At 44.6% G+C, this 14,763-nt stretch overlaps 1 long non-coding RNA gene across 1 annotated transcript in view; it reads right to left on the bottom strand.

Annotated features, from left to right (window-relative positions):
• Positions 1 to 14,763, bottom strand: part of LOC143283424 (uncharacterized) — a 111,941-nt gene that overhangs the window by 77,509 nt on the left and 19,669 nt on the right. The window lies entirely within an intron of this gene.

Raw genomic sequence — 14,763 nt, forward strand, 5'->3', positions numbered from 1 at the left:
CTGTATCTCTGTCTCTCTCTCTCTCTGTCCAGACGATGTTTTCAGCTTTCTACTGCACTGTGATCACTCCATGATAAAAATTTCACAACTTTTGTTCAAACGGATGATTCAGAACGAAGCCGTAAGTGTAACAAGAGACGCAGCAACGTGTATCTTTTATACGCTGAAACGCAAAGAACATACCACCGCCTGTTGATGGATTTTTGTTTTTGTTTTTTATTATTTCTTATGCTTTTACAGGCCACTTGTTAAGGTGCATCCAAGTTTACATGCTGGAAGTCCAAACATTAAAATTTGTGAATCTATCTCTCACTGACTCACTCACTTTCTATTCCCCCAACCCCTACTACCCACCCACCCCCCACCCCCACCCCCGCCTCTCTCTCTCCCCACCCCCACTCCCCCTCTGTCCTTTCACGCATTTAGTTTATTTTGTGTTGTTATATTTTCAATTTGATACCTTTGTCTGAAAATCGTGCACCCCTTGACATGAGAACTTTGCAGTTAATGTCAATAAAATGTCAAAGCGTCGAAAGCGTCTCTCTCCCCCTCTCACCATCTCTGTCTCTCCCTCTCCCTCTTACTCTCTCTGTCACCCCCCCCCCCCCGCCCCCCCCTCCCACAGGCCCCCACCTCCCCTCCCCACTGATCGAATCCCTTCTCATTGGCATTCTCGTTATTTGTGTGGCCACCCCCGTTTGACTTTCTTCTGTTTCTGTGACAGGCCAAGCCCTCTTTTGATGCGGGCTGGATATGAAGGGAGACTAACGGGATTATTGCCCGCGGAGAGAAAAGACCGGAGCCAGAGCCAGACCGGGAACTCTCAACACGCCGCCAGATCAGGGAGTCTGGGCCCGATGACTGCCGCCCCGCCCTTCATCATCATTCCTCCATCTCCCACCCTCTGGCTCTGACTTGCCTTTCTCTGTCTGTCTGTCTGTCTGTCTGTCTGTCACACACACACACACACACACACACACACACACACACACACACACACAGAGTTTTCATATATACAATGTTGGAAATTTACTTCCTCAACCCCCTTCCCCACTCCCCCACGTGTATGAATGTACGCCTCTGGCCGAAACACTTTGAACCTCTCTCTCTCAGTCTTCTACTCTCTCTCCCCCCCTCCCCACACACGCATGTATATATATATATATAACTCCTTTCTTGACACACTCATCCTTCCAATGGTGATTTTTTAGTCACCTATAGTATAATTTGTTTAAAACAAACACGTGTGGAAAACGTATACAGAGTCACGAAAACGAATCGTTATATTAAAAGATCGTTAAGGAAAAGCAAACTTAAAATCTTTGATACTTCTTCGTCACCTCTTCATGAACACAGAGATGACAAGGAGCAGAGGCGTCATTTCTGACATTCGGCAAGAGAACAACAGCTAAATGAACTCAAATCTCACAATGGTCCTTGTAGATTTCGTGTTTAAATTTGCTTCTGTACACACACACAATGATAATATTCTTTGTAACCTTGCGTATCACATTCATGATAATGTTGATGATGGCAGTGTCACAGTGTGTGTCGTGCGGTTTTCACAGCTGGCCAGCTGATGGGCCCACATCCAAGTGTCAGTGTATTCAATGTCCCGCACAGTTCTTTTCTCATCACAATGAAGTTGTCCCGACGGATGCTGCAGCCACTTTTGTTTGAGGTCAAGAACAAAACCACACAACAGACACACAGACACACAGACAAAGTCAAGACAGAGACAAGGGCAATGAATCGCAAAGTGATAAAAGAGCGGCGAGAGGAAAAAAAAGTAAATCCGAGAAACGTCCCTTCTGCACGATTTCCCACTGACACCCCGTAACCACCGACACCCCGAAACCAAATCAAAACAGCCCATCGGTTCAGTCAGCGTTCCCATCACGGCAGCCACCCGCACAGCCATATGCGCCACCCCCTGCGTCTTATTACTGCAATCCTGGGATTACAGTACCCAGTCTCCCCCAAACAACCCTCAGCCAACGTGGACTGACTGAAGACAATGACGTGGCCTGTCGTTATAGGGGGAGGGAGGGGGTAGGAATGTTCCAAGACAACGATGTTTCAGCGGCCTCGGTCATTAAAAAAAAAAAAAATGAAATGGAATAATCACATGATGAGACGTCATTCATTGTTTCCATCTCCTCCCATCCTTGTCTGACTTTTTTGTCTGTGTTGATTTGTTGTTGTTCTTGTGCGCGCGCGCGCGTGTGTATGTGTGTGTGTGAGAGAGAGAAGGAGAGGGATGGAGGAGGAGGAAGAAGTGCAGAACAACAACAACATCATCATCTTTGTTTCAGCGTCTCCTAAATGCGAGCTCAGCGTCCAGTCCACTGAAGTACGCAAACTTCTTAGCGTCCTGAATTTGTTCCAGTGCCGATGTTCATGTTCATGTACACTGCTGGACGTGCATGATGAGCAGTCAGACCACTGGACTATGACCCAGGGCACTGTCAGGTCTAGCGGTCAGTCCTATGACCCAGGCCACTGTCAGGTCTAGCGGTCAGTCCTATGACCCAGGACACTGTCAGGTCTAGCGGTCTGTCCTATGACCCAGGACACTGTCAGGTCTAGCGGTCAGTCCTATGACCCAGAACACTGTCAGGTCTAGCGGTCAGTCCTATGACCCAGAACACTGTCAGGTCTAGCGGTCAGTCCTATGACCCAGGACACTGTCAGGTCTAGCGGTCAGTCCTATGACCCGAGTATGTGCGTGCGCGCGTGTGCGTGTGCGAGAGAGAGAGAGCGCGCGCGTGTGTGTGTGAAATTCGCGCGCAATTCTTTACGGACTGTCTTTCCTCGTCTCCAAGATATTGTTCAACCCGCTCGCTATTACCCTTTCTGCTTTTTGAACTCCCACATCAACCTGTGTCTACCGGTGAACAAGAAGTGCAGTTATCCCGCTACCTGGGCAGTTTTTCTCTGTTTTCGGGAATGGATCCACTCTGGATGTTTTCCTGCTTCCAAAACTCGCCAACGCTGACCTGGCTTGTTGAATATTTGCCTAGCATACCTTCTGGGTCATCTGCATGGGTGAATACACGAGTGGAGTTGAGGCAGGAGCAGGTTGACACACACATGTTGGTCTGTGAGTCTGGGGAACACCTCCTACATGAACCCCCCAGGTGATGCCAGGATTCAGACCACAGGTCTGACAAAGCACGGGACAGAGGGCAACACTTGGCAAGCCTGTCCTTCAGTGTGCTAGTGTATCGATAGGCAAGCACTGGAGCAAGGCCAGGTTGCCAAAGGGAAGCGTGCAGTTCGGCGCAAGTGGGTGTGTTGGTTGGGTGCTGTGCTGGCATTCAGATGACGCCACCACGACGATTGACATCCCCGCTGCCCGTCATTGTAGACGTTCTGGTAGTGTCAACATGGTGTTAGATCGACCCCCGCCCCTTTCCCACACTCCCACACACACACTCCCACACACACACACACACACACACACACACACACACACACACGCTCCCTTACCCTCACCTCTCCCGTCGCTCCCTGCTCCACTCTCCTGGTTATCCACGTATCACTTGAGGTGGCTGTCGACTTGAATGTGAACAATAACCAGGTGATCATGCAATCGGAACTGGAAGGGGCTGACAAAAGAAAAAGCTGACAGACAGCTCAGTTGCCAGGAAATGTTGGAATACTACGTGATATAAACAGCTGTGAAGGACTGGAGCAACGTGTCCAGGCTGACAGAACAGGGACTGATGGGTGTTGTGGTCAAACCAGGACACCGCTGGGGAAAGGAAACTGGGAACACAGGTATCGACTGAGGACCTCTCGGGAGACAGGCAAGCACGTGACCGTGTGGAGTGACGTCACTCACCCTGAAGCAGGCTGACTGGGGGTGTCCAGTTCTTCTTGTTAACTCTTCCTTCAGGCAAGAAACATAATGTCAGTTCCATCAGTTACTCTTCAGTTTGGTAAAGGCTAAAACTCTTGCCAGTTCCATCTCTTCTTCTTTGTTAGGTCGAGACTGAAACCTATGTCATTCCATCAGTTACTCTTCGTTTGAGTCAAAGCTGAAACCTATGTCCAACTGTTCACTTGTTTATGAGGTACCCTGCCTTCTTCACCCGAGTTGAATGTGAGGCTTGTGTCAGACGGTTCGATCCACTTGATGATGGTGTGCCCGATGAGGTTTTGTATGTGGTGTGCTCAATACCACTGCTACCGGGTTGGTCGAGGCTGAAGCTGACTGTTCCACTCACCTGGTCATGGCTTTTGTCAGATGTCACGTGACGAGTTTTTCTTCGCTTCCATCGAGCCCAGAGCCTTCGTCTGACAGTTGGACATCGAGTGCCACATTCTTTTTAGTTGACTATAAAGCCAATAGTGCGACACAATTAAATATGGACCGCAAGTGACAATCTTCTCTTGAAATGAGCCCACATACGACTTGTGCTGTACTTGATTCAGAGTGCCAAATAATACAGTGTCTCCTTCGCTGAAGTCGAGTTTGTTAAAAGCTATGTCTGACTGTTCAGTGAACTTGAATGGAGTACGTCAAACAACAGTTCCGACATCGCACCAGAGCCGCAAGCCAGTGTCACACTCTTGAAGGCACTCAAGCGAGTCCTCTTGTTCTTTCCTTCCATCTGCGGCAATCGGCAGTCGTATCACCGCGGCCAGCGCTTGCTGTGCAGTTTATCGACTGGAGAAGTGGGGAGACCATCGGGCGAGGCACTGAGCGATGTTGAAGGAATGATAGGATCGAGTGAAGGAGGACAGGCGATGGCAGTTGTCACACGTTGCGCGAAGATGTCCAGGCCGAGTTCAATTCAATTCAGTTCAATTCAAAATACTTTATTATCTGCTTCAACCAAAAACAGAAAATTTTCTTTAGGCTCACTTAAAATAAAAATAAAAATGCCCGTCAGCAAATGACACACCCTTCACTTATCACCATGCACACATCAATTATTATGTAAAAAGAAAAACATGTGGGTAAGATACTATTACATTATGATTCAGAGTGTAACAACTGTGTGTGTGTTGCGCGTGTGTCCGTGCGTGTGCATGCATCGTTTTGCGCGCGCGTGTGTGCCTGCGTGTTGAGCATGTGTGCGCGCGCACGCGCGCGCGGGTATGTGTACGTTTCAATCATTATAAAAAGGAGAATATTCAGTAAGATAATAATAACATTTAAAAAGACAAATGCTCGTCAACAGATAAAACCGAAAAAACGAATGAGCAAATGGCACACCCTTCCTTGATCACAGCATACATATTAACTATCATGTTAAAAGAAAACATTTAGGTAAGAAAACAAAAATTACATTTTGAGATAAAGTGAAACATTTCAATGATATAAAAGGAAAATATTCAGTAAGATAATTATAACATCTGAGAACATGAAATCACAGTTGAAGGGTCAACACCGCCACCAAGACTAAAAGTATGAAAGACTCCTTTCACGCCCCTCTGCGGCAAAATAAAACACTGAGCACGCGCGCACACACACGCACACACACGCACACACACTTCTCCCCTCACCCCCCCCTCCCCTCACTTCTTTCTTTACACGCATGCATGCATACATAGAGGGAAGAAAGACAACTGTCATCATAACAATAAACAAATCACAGGCAATGGAATAAAAACATTATTTGAGCGAATCATTTATCACAGCAACAGCAGAGGGGGCAAATGATTTTTTGTACACATTCTTCTTTGCAAGAGGGATTTTATATCGTTTACCGGAAGGGAGTTTCTGAAAGAGTTAAGTGGATGAGTGGAATCATTAAAAATTTGGAGTGCTTTTCTGCTAAGTGTGGACTGGTATAGGGTGTTCAGTTGTTGCTGGGGCTTGGTGATGATTCTGCTGGCCAGGTTTACAACTCGTCCTAATTTTGTCTTTCACTTCACAGTCAGATTGCCAAACCAGGCCACAGTTCACGAGAACTGGTATCACGTGGAAGAATCGAGTGTCTGCATGCACGACACTGATCAGCAGAGTGCAACTAGACTGAAAAAGACGTTTGGTTTTTCTTCTTAAAATATTAACGATTTTTTTTTTTTTGTTTGTTTGTTTGGGTTTTGCTTCCGTTGGGGGAGGCAGGTGGTTGTCTTATCTTCTATGGCCGTATAGAAGAGCCAGACAATCTTGGACATTTCCTTTTTATGTCGTTCCATGTGTGTGTGTGTGTGTGTCTGTCTGCCTCCACATGTTTCCATAGAAACGGTATCATGATACCGACGAGATAAAGCGATCGCTGAAGGCAGGGAGATTCAGAACCATGCACACGAAACATGACATCTGCAAACTTTGTTCCTGCGTCAATATTGTCCTGCATAATTGTCTGTGTGTGTGTGTGACTCTCTGTGTCTTTTCTGTGTCACGTATGTATAAATCCCTTCAGTGTGAGGCCGATGCCTTAATCTGAATAACGTTCGTATTCATATTCATATTCTCTCCCAGTCTCTCTTTGTCTCTGTCTCTCTTTCTTTGTCAGTCTGTCTGCTTTTATCTGTATCTTTCTCGGAAATAAGCAAGTTCTCCTGTTTGTCTTTCAGTGCCTCGCTCGATAGTCCCCACTTTCTGGTCTGAAACCCATAAACTAGAGGGAAAGGCGAGTCCCATGTGCATAAGCTTCTTTGCTAAGAGGTGAAACTGACTGTGTGAAAAGCACTATAAAAGTCAGAACATTAGGTGGACACAGGTATTTGTCTAGGTGTTCATTGACATTGTTTAACACAAACAGTATCGCATCATCCGTACATCTGTTCCTTCTGTACGCAAATCGCAAGGGATTCAGAAATGGTTTGACAGACTCTGCAAGTGGGCGAGTACCACTCTCAAAGACTTTCATCACAGCAGATCAAACTTGGGGCTTCTTTTTTTTAAGGACGTTTCTGGCTCTGTTCTTCGATACAGTGCCAGATGACAGGAAAACACAGAAGCTGGAATTTGTGTGCCTTTGTAGAAGCGAAGTGTAGTTTATTGTTTAAATAATTGATATTGTTGGTCTCGTTTAGATTCAACTTCAGTTTGTACAGCACACACAATCTCACCAAATTCGTTGCTGTTGTACGAATGAAATCATTAACAGCATCAACAACAGTGACAACTGCAACAATAATAACACAGCTTCTTTCCTCATCCTCAGTACCCAGAAAGGTGTCATCCTCAGTACCCAGAAAGGTGTCATCCTCAGTACCCAGAAGGGTGTCGTTTAAACCAAAGTGTGGCTGATGTAGTCACTGATTTCGTCAGCGTCAAGCTGGCGGTCATTCCTGCGCAGCTTCAGAGCCGGACAGTACCGTCAGTGGTTGTTATCGTCCACATTGTTTTTACACTGCTGTGTCATCTCTGTGGTGTTGTCACACCTTGCTCATACCCACCCCCTTTCCACTCCTCCCTCTCTCACCACCCAACCCCTATCCCATCCCTCCGTTCCCCCCACCCCACCCCCCCACACACACACTCTTAAGCTTGTTCTCTTGTCAGCGCCCAGAATCAGGGAATCGTCATTGTGGCGGTGTTTACTGACGCCTGTTGTGGGCCAACGTTTCCCAGATACCACCAATAAAGCCGCCTCAGTGACCACAGTGACCGCTGAGCCGTGAAACCCAGACTGATTTGCCAACTCCTCTGCCCCTCCCTGCCACCCAAGAGTGGAAACAGTCTCTCCCTCTCTCTCTCCCTCTCTCGATTGACCAACTCAAATCGGACACAGACAGACTGGAGGACTTCTCACGCATGGATAATTTGAGGTTTTTTGGAATTCCCCAGTTAGAGTCCAAAGAAACTTTTGACACATGTGCGAAAGCAGTCGTGGATACTCTCAACAACATTGACGGACACAAAACATGGACTGACGATGACATTATAAGAGCACATCGGACGGGATATGAACGACATGGACAACCAAAGCCCATGATTGTTAAATTCAGCAAATGGAAAGACAAAATGTCATTACTGACCAACAGAGACATGAAAGAAAGACTGCAGGGAAGGGGAGTGCGGATCGCCAACGACTTGACAAGGGCACAGGCCCAGATCGTTGCCAGTGCGAGAAGAGAGGGGAAAAGGGCCTTTTTTCCAAAAAGGACAGTTGGTAATTGGTCCTAGACTTCTTGATACCCGAACGTACGCACAGGCTGCAGGGGGAGGGGGTGATCACAGTGTAGGTGCCAGTTCCGACAAAGCACATCACGATCACTCCTCAGTGTTGATGAAGCAGGGGGTGTCTGGCTTGGTCATTCAACAGGAAAAGTCCCCTCACCCTGACAGTAGACAGAACTTGACGGTGACAGACAATACAGAACAGTGCAAAACAGACAACACAGACAGGAATCTTTCTCCCCCCTCCCCACCCATTGACAAATCTGGTACCCAGTGTCAGAGTCAGGTCAGCAGTGCAGGTGGTGACGGGGGTTTCCCTCGGCACGGTGCAGGGACACAACGACGCGGGTCAGCGAGGGACAGCGGGGATTCCCCGTGTCATGACGCGGCGGGTCAACCTGGCAGGGACACACGTGCAGCACGTGGCAGACAGACAGGGATGCACGCCTACCTTGGTCAACAGCAACGGAGATCCTCGGTTGGTCCAGTGCGTGGCGGAGGGAGAGGGGGTGGCAGTGTCAGCGACAGGCACCTGGCTTTAAAAAGCCATAGGACAGGCCCGGCCATCCAATTCAGTGGAAAAATTTTGGCTTATAATGTAGAAAATTTGTACAGCAAATTAAATGACATTTCTTTCTTGAATTATGTAAATAAATTTGATTTTGTTTGTTTAACAGAAAGGTTCCTTGATTCATCCTTCGATTATAATGGAGTTTTTACAGATTATAAAAAATTTCATGCGCCAGCTAAAAAGATTTCATTTCATGGCAGAAATTCAGGAGGTGTTTCGTTGCTAGTAAGAAAGAGTATTGAAAAAATTTTGATTAAATAAAGAAGTCTTGTGATAATACTATAGCAATAAGTATAGATAAAAATGTGTTTGGTTTTGATAAAGATGTGTTAGTAGCTTGTTATGTTGTCCCAGAAGGAGGACCCATTTACAATGATATTTATCAAAGATGGTATTTTAATTTTGGAAGAAGCTTTACTGCATGAATTTGAAAATGAAGTGTATATTATGATTACAGGGGATCTGAATGCCAGAACAGGACACCAGCAAGCGGAAAGTGAAGCGATGACTAACTATTTGAGTAATATGGAGTATACTGACATGGGTAAAGTGGTTCATGTTATTCAAAAGACAATATTGTTAATAATTTTGGTAAATCACTGCTGAACTTATGTTTCATGTTTGATTTGAAGTGATGAAGAGGGTGATTATACTTTTGTATCACCAAATAGTGCCAGTGTAATTGATTACTTTTTGGTTTCTGAAGATTTGCACTTGGACTTTGATTTGCATGTTGGGGAAAAGGTGGACTCATGGCATCTACCAGCTGAGGTAACATGTGAAAAAAAATAATGATCATTTAGGGAATAAAAACACCATATTACAGATTGAAGAAAAATTATCTGGTCAGATCAGAATGCAAATGTGTACAAGAATGAAGTAGAGAGTCAGGAGTTTACAGAAAGCCTTTGAGTTATATGTAAATGTCAATGAAAGTTTAGACATGTTTGTTAGTGCTTTATACAGTGCGGCTGCTTGTATGGTAAGAAAAGTGGGAAAAGGGAAGAAGAAAAGTAATGACTGGTTCGATGAGGAGTGTGAACGAATTAAGAAAAATAAAGGAAAGAGAGTTTGTATTAAACAGATTAAAAAAGCTCCAAGATTCAGTAAATGACTCCAAGGCCTTTTGGGCAGAATTAAGATCTGTAAACAGAAAGACTTTTATATTCAATTAAATATCTACTGAACAATGGCACAATCACTTCTTTAATGTTTTCAACGAATCTGTCAATAATATAGAGCAAGGAGATGATATACAGTTTGAGGATGAAGATAATTTTGAACCTTTATCTAATGACCCAATATCTAAAGAGGAAGTTATTGCAGGTATTAAACATTTGAAAGCAGGAAAAAGTGCAGGACCAGATAAGATTGTCGGCGAAATGTTAAAACATGCAAATTCAACCATTATTGATTTCCTTGTTAAATTATTTAATCAACTTTTTGAAAATGGTACTTTCCCTTTAGAATGGGCAAAATCTATAATTATTCCAATTTACAAGAAAGGAGATGTCAACAAACCTGATAATTATCGTCGAGTAGCACTCACTAGCATTTTAAGCAAAGTCTATACACACATACTAAACAAAAGATTAACAAAATGGTCTGAAAAAGAAGAAAAGATAATTGAAGAACAAGCAGGGTTTAGAGCTAAGTATAGTACCATAGATCATATATTTACATTGTATTTCCTTAGACAAAAATACTTGCTCAATAATACAAAACGTTACGTTGCCTTTGTGGACTTCAGGAAGGCTTTTGATTCTGTGAACCGTAATATTCTACGGCATGTTTTGCGTGAAAGTGGTGTGAACGGAAAATTGTATATGGCTCTCAAGGGTGTTTATAAATCAGTGCTTGCATGTGTGCCTGTGAATGGTGCATATTCAGAATACTTTGATTGTCCAAACGGGGTTAAGCAAGGCTGTCTTTTAAGCCCACAAATGTTCTCTTTCTTTATCAATGAACTAGCAATGGAACTCTCAAGAAAAGGAAGACACGGAATTCAGATGATTCCCGGAGCAGTTGAGATATTTTTACTAATGTTTGCAGATGATGTTATTCTTTTTTCCGGAACCGTTATAGGCTTGTAAAACCAGTTAGATGCATTAAAAGAAGCAGATCGTTTAGGCTTAACAGTTAACTTAGATAAAACTAACATTATAGTATTTAGAATGGGTGGACATTTGTCAGTGCGTGAAAATGGTTGTATGGAAATGTAAACATTAAAGTAACTAATTCATACAAGTATTTAGGAATGGTATTTTCAACAAAATTAAGCCTGAACTATGCGTGGGACGAATCATGCAGAAAAGGGAAAAAAGGTGTTCTCGAAATCTTGAAATCATTAAAAAAAAAAAAAGAAAAAAAAAGCTTAACTCAACTGATTGTATTTTTTGGAAAATGTTTGACACACAGATAGAACATATATACTAACATATGCAGCTGAAGTTTGGGGACTAAAAGTAAATTCCCAAATGGAGAAAGTGCATACATATGCAATAAAACGTTTCCTTAATGCACCGATTCATTAATCCAACACAATGTTATATGGTGAAACAGGCAGATACCCTTTGTACATAAAAGCATTTGTGAAATGCATTAAATATTGGTTTAAATTACTGAAGCTTCCACAATCACGTTTATGTAGACAGGCTTACGATATGATGCTGTTACAATTGGAATTAGATAAAGAAAACTGGGCTTTTAGTGTTAAAAAGGTTTTACGTGAACATGGTTTTGGAATTGTGTGGATGTGTCAGGATGTAGGAAATGAACAGAAATTTATAGCAGAATTTAAAGACAAGCTAATTTGTTCTTTTAAACAGAACTGGCACTCAGATATGGAAAGTAATGACAAATATAGTTGGTTGTTCACATTTAAAAGCATATTTCAGATGGAAAAGTATCTCACAGTTATAACAAATAAAAGGTACAGACTGAACATGTGGTTTCAAAGCAAACAAAAGATGGTTTCAAGCAGACACATCCACAGAATCGCCATGCCCTTTGTGCGCATTCAGAGTCGATGATGAAATACATCTCCTGTTTCAGTGTAAGTCATATGATGAACTGAGAAAAAAAATGTGCATTCTTTGAGTTAGATATTGCTAAAAGACATGATCTCGTTGCTGTTTTATCGTCTGATGATGAAGCTATAATACAGTCGATAGCGAACTTTATTGCAGAAGCACACACATTAAGACATAACCTTATTAATGATAACAATAACGGTAATAACGAGGAAAATATTCATGTGTAGTATCTAGTTTTGTGTGTGTTCTAGTAAATACCGATAAATTACATAACAACACAGCAGAATGGGTGGCTTTGTTTGGTTATATTATTCCTTTTTATCTTATTTTCTAAGTGTTTATTTCATTTGTTTAAATTTGAGGAACTTCGAAAAAGAATGTGAGAGGGTATGTGAGAGGTACTACTGGATCGAGCAGAATGTGTTCTCCTGTTCTTGTGTTAAACAAAAATAACCCGTCTCCCCCCTTGTCAACAGACCCTTGCAGGTAATGACAATAAAGTGTCAAAGTGTCTCTCCCTCCCTCTCCCCCCCTCTCTCTCTCTCTCTCTCTCTCCAACGAGTCCTGTTAATTCTGCCGACACCGAAGGTTTTGTGGCGATTTCCACACAGGACGGAGGTGGAGGAGGCATCAGCACTGATGTCGGAAGAGCAAGGCGCGACCAAGGGCTACGGAATTTGGGAGTTGTTGTTTTTTTCCGGCAGTAATGAGAATAATGACGATGCTGATATGGGTGTATCCATTTTGGGTTGAGAACTTGTCACAAGGCTGTGCTGTATGCTTCTCTGGTTGTTGCAACCTCCCCCCCCTCTCTCTCTCTCTCTCTCTGTGTGTGTGTGTAGGAAATGTGCGCACGCCTTTATGAACTCTCTTTCTGCATCTCCATATCTCTCGCTTGACTTCTCTCAATATTACAAATATGCTGCTGCTTCTTCTGTGATCATGTACTGCAGCTCTCCCATTCGCTGGTTTTGGGGATGGATGTACCCTGTCTGTGATCATATTTCTATAATTCACGGAAAGCTGACACGGAGTACTAGACCTTTAACATGCTCATTTGATCGTGTGCATGCATGTGCTCAGCTTGGGAATGAATGTTGACTTCTAAGACCGGAGAAATCTTCATCCTTAAAGCCCAGCTGGTGGTGCTGGGATTGGACCTCTAGACCGGACAGTGTCCTGGGTCATAGGACTGACCGCTAGACCTGACAGTGTCCTCGGTCATAGGACTGACCACTAGACCTAACAGTGCCCCCCACGCCCCCCCCCCCCCCCCCCCCCCCACACACACACACACCCCACTCCCCACACACACACATCTCCAAACTACCAGCATCTCTCGTGGTGTGGTTAATGCAGGGCCGTACTGTTTACGAGAACGTACACTACAGCCCCCGCCTCGTGCTCTCACACCACATTGGATCCCCACAGCGGCATCGGCACAGCCCTCTTCCATGACGCTGAAAATAAATTTCTCTCACCTACGGCGGCCTGTCATCATGCCTCGCTTTAACGACATCAATGTTGATGGCCTCTCCTCATCCGTGCCCCCGTCAAAGTCATCATCTGCGGCAGATTTATGAGGGCTGTGATGAAAAGTGAGAAAGGTTTCACCCCGAGGAGGGGGTGGGGGGTGGAGGGGCTCATATTATTCAGACTGGCTTCGCCACTAAGTGGTGACCAGCGAGGTTTGATTTCCATTTGATGTTGTTTATGATACTGCCGCTGTGTTATGTGTTCATTGTGTGCATAATATGCTGTTTCCACAGCACACCATGAACTTCGCTCGTTGCTGCTCTATGTGTCTGCAATGTCTTGACTTGCCTTTGAGAATAAAGCCACGTTTAAACCACAAAGAAGAAGAAAAGAGTCTTGAGATGACATAAACGGGACTCAGCAATGTCTTTGAGTGGCAACAACCTAAGTGAGGCGGCTTTTGTGGCGGCTTCTCACAGCAAGGAAACAGAACCGACGGCGTTAAACATCACTGACATGACCACTGCTGACTGCGGCACTGCCACAGAACGACTCTGCAGATTGTGTGGAGGGGGGTTGGGGGGGGTGGGGGGCGAGGGGGAGGGCCTGGAGGAGGTGTTACACGGGTATTCATCAACATTGCTTTTAGTGTGTGATCAAAAGTAACGCTTTGCTGCATAAACTTTAGTCTTTAAAACTATTTCACGTGTAAATACAATAATTTGTTTAGGGTGACAAGTTATGCTCGTGTGTGTGTGTGTGTGTGTGTGTGTGTGTGTGTGTGTGTGTGTGTGTGTGTGTGTGTGTGTGTGAGTGAGAGAGAGAGAGAGTGTGTGTGTGTGATTTGTTGTTTTTGAGGGGAAAAGGGAAGAGAGGCGAGGGGTGGGGGGGCGTGGTGGGGGGGGGGGGGGGAGGGCGGAGGGGTGTCAATATCCGTAATCAATGCATCATGACTGTTTATCTCCCGTGCTCTCCGCCTCTCCCTTCCACACTTTTTACCAGAACTTTCCAAACTCATCTCCAGCTTCCTGTTGTATTATCACCATCACCATCATCATCATCATTATTAATGCAGCGGTGATGAACGGTCGTTAGTTTTAGATCAGTCTCCCTGTCCCCCTGTCCCTGAAGGACAGGTAAGAATGGAAAATGGCGCTGTCAGGGTGAAAGGACTTGCTGAAAGGAACGGTGTTCACAGGGGGTTCATGTGTCTGTAACATACTCGTGTGTGTGTGTGCGTGCGTGTGCACGCGCGTGTGTATGTGTCTATGTCTGTGTTTCTATGTGTGTGCGCGCGAGTGTGTGTGCGTGTATGTGTGTGCGCATACCTGTCTGTATGTGTGTGGGCGAGTATCTGAGAGAGTGTGTGTGTGTGTGTGTGTGTGTGTGTGTGTGTGTGTGTGTGTGTGTGTGTGTGTGTCTGTGTATCCACGCGCTCTTGTTGCCTTTTAATTCGAAGCGTTAGGTGGACACTTATTGCTGTCATATATTTTTCAAAGGCTTATCAAAAAATTAAGAAGAAGAAAGAGGAAGAGGAGGAGGAGGAGCAGAAGAAGAAGCAGAAGAAGAAGTAGAAGGTCTTGAGATGCCAC

This window comes from Babylonia areolata, chromosome 6, assembly GCF_041734735.1.
Source record: "Babylonia areolata isolate BAREFJ2019XMU chromosome 6, ASM4173473v1, whole genome shotgun sequence".
In the NCBI taxonomy this organism is placed as follows: Eukaryota; Metazoa; Mollusca; class Gastropoda; order Neogastropoda; family Buccinidae; genus Babylonia; species Babylonia areolata.